Raw genomic sequence first — 2,568 nt, 5'->3', positions numbered from 1 at the left:
GATGAGAAAACTGAGCTGAGGGAGGGTATTACTGCTGAGTCACGCGGCTTGTTAACGGCAGAAAAAGTCGTTTTGATACAAGCATAGGATTCCTTTTACTATATCAGTAGTTTTCAAACTGCGCTCCACAGGAGTCGTAGGGATCCTCATTGTGATCCAGAGAGAGTGGGGGAGCAGGTAATCAATTCAGTAAGGGCACTCAGCTTCATTCTCATTTGGTTTTATTTGAAGAAAAGTCTCGGCAGTTAAAAACAGTGCTCAAATATCATTATCTAAAGTCCTTGCTAGGGTAAAATAACCACATTGTGGTTATTATAACACTTATTATGAATTGAAATGCACCCCATGCTGGGCACTGTTTTCTGCACTTTCCTGAGGCCCAGAGCTATTCTCTGACTTGCCGAAGGTCACACAACTGGTGGCAAAGCCAGGATGCCAATCCAAGCAGTCTGAGTGTAGAATCCTCGCTTTCAACCACTATATCCGATGCTTCATTGGCCTGGTTCAAAGATGTAACAGAACTGAAAGATAAGCCTTTCAATCTCTTTTCAGGCGCGTTGCTCTGTGAAGTCATGCCTCCCCTGGCTGTGCCTTCTGCTCTCGTCCGTCAGCCCAGAGCCCGGCTCTTTGATTCACCCTCCTTTTGGACAAACCTCTTTTCGGTTTCTGGTTGGGATACCTGGGATCACTTGTCCAGCAATTCTATGGATTCCGCCCCTCAAAGTACCATTTCTCATGATCCCTTCTCCCGAGGTGTTCTGTGAGTCCCTTTAACCTCTTTATTTTTTAAGATGCAATTCACATACCATAAAATTTACCATTTTAATATAATCAGCTCTGCTGCCATCTCTGCTTGCGTCTTCCCATCCTGAAGCCAAATATAGACACGGCTCCACCTCCCTCCCTCTCAACCTCTTACCTGCCTGCAACACAGCCAACCACACTCTCTGCTGGATTTTCTTCTCTTGATTTCAGCAGCTCCTTTTTATTCAACCTCTCTGAACTTGCCTTGGCAACTTCCTCTGTGCCCACTTCTCTTCTAATTGAACTAGAGATGCTTGTGGCGTCTCAAGAGTTTAATCTTTGACTCTCAGCCCCTTACGGGCAATTTCATTTAGTCTCTTACAACTTTAAGTATCATCTCTAAGGTGATGATTCTTAAACATTTATTTCTATCTCTTCTCTCTTGAACTAAAGATTTGAACATCCAACTGCCTATGTTACACGTGCATTTGGATCTCCAATGGCACATCAAACACTGAAAGAAAGCATGACCCTTTTTTCTCTCTCCTCTACCTTCCTCACGCCCACCTGTTCCCATCATTATGAAAAATGATGCAGTTCAGGCCCAAAACTGAGGAGTCATCTCTTTCTACCATCATTTTACACAAATCATCTAGAAATCCAAAATATGTCAGCTCCAAAATATGTCTCGTGTACATCCACCCCTTTCCACCTATACTGTCCCCCATCCTAGCGTCAGCTGCTAACATCACTGGCCTGGTGGCTGCCATAGCCAACTCACTGCTGCCACTCGGCTGGCCTCCAGGCAGCAGACATTCTTCTAAAACAAACATCCTACCATGTCATTCTCCTTCTTAAAAGGTTCAATGGCTTCCGAAGTCCTACCACTGCCAACGAGGCCCTGTCTCCCTCTCACTGTTTCCTGCCATCACAATGCTCTGGCCAAAAGGCCCTCTTTTTGTTCTTGTCACAGGGTCTGTGCACCTGTTGGCCCCCTGCCCAGGATGCTCCTCTTGTATCTCTTCAAATACAAGAGGTTCCTCCTCGTCACTCAAGTCTTTGTGTAAGCCCTGTCTAGAGGAGCCTCTCCCCACCCTCAGTCATTCTATTATGTTACATGTTTTATTTTCTTTACATTAATCAAAATCACAACCATTCATTTGCTTCTTTAGTGCCAGCTTTGCTAGGGAAGGGACCTTATCTGTCTAGTTTCAGCTGTAGCTCCAGTATAAGAAGGGCCTGGCACATAGCTAATGCTCAGTATTTGTTGAATGAATAAATGAATGTTATTATAGAGGGAAATCTCTAAGGTGCATTATGAAACACGGCAAAGTGTGGAAGAGTATATATGGAATGATTCTTCCCACCTGGAGGAAAAAAAGGATGTAACTATGCACATGAACTACCACAGGTATCAAACACCTCCCAAGATCTCACGGAAAACAGCAAATGCTGTCTGTGACATGCGGAGATGGTCTTTCCACATGACGTTTTAAGCCCTTCTGTTTCATTTGAATATTATTATTATTTATTATTATTTATGCCTACAGCAACTGGTCTTCCTAGGTGGTCTCCCATCCAAGTACTAATCATGCCCAACCCTGCTTAGCTTCCGAGATCAGACATCAAGCTTGTTCAGGGTGGCATGACCGCAGACCATGGATCATGGCACCACTGGGGTGCGAATGAATATTTTTTTACTATGGGTATGTTCTACTTTTGTAATTATAAAAAGGATATAATCAGAAAAACAAACCAATTGGTTATTTTATTTGCAGTTAATCACAGTGATCTCTTTGACCCAACGCAGGCACATCTCAGCAA

General features: G+C 43.7%; 1 pseudogene; it reads right to left on the bottom strand.

Annotated features, from left to right (window-relative positions):
• Positions 1 to 2,285: 2,285 nt before the first annotated feature.
• LOC111735480 lies at positions 2,286 to 2,401 on the bottom strand (annotated as a pseudogene).
• Between the last annotated feature and the right edge of the window lie 167 nt (positions 2,402 to 2,568).

Source organism: Pteropus vampyrus, unplaced genomic scaffold (assembly GCF_000151845.1).
Source record: "Pteropus vampyrus isolate Shadow unplaced genomic scaffold, Pvam_2.0 Scaffold1000001806, whole genome shotgun sequence".
In the NCBI taxonomy this organism is placed as follows: Eukaryota; Metazoa; Chordata; class Mammalia; order Chiroptera; family Pteropodidae; genus Pteropus; species Pteropus vampyrus.
Note: the sequence above shows the minus strand (reverse complement) of the source record. Positions and strands in the feature narration are given on the sequence as shown.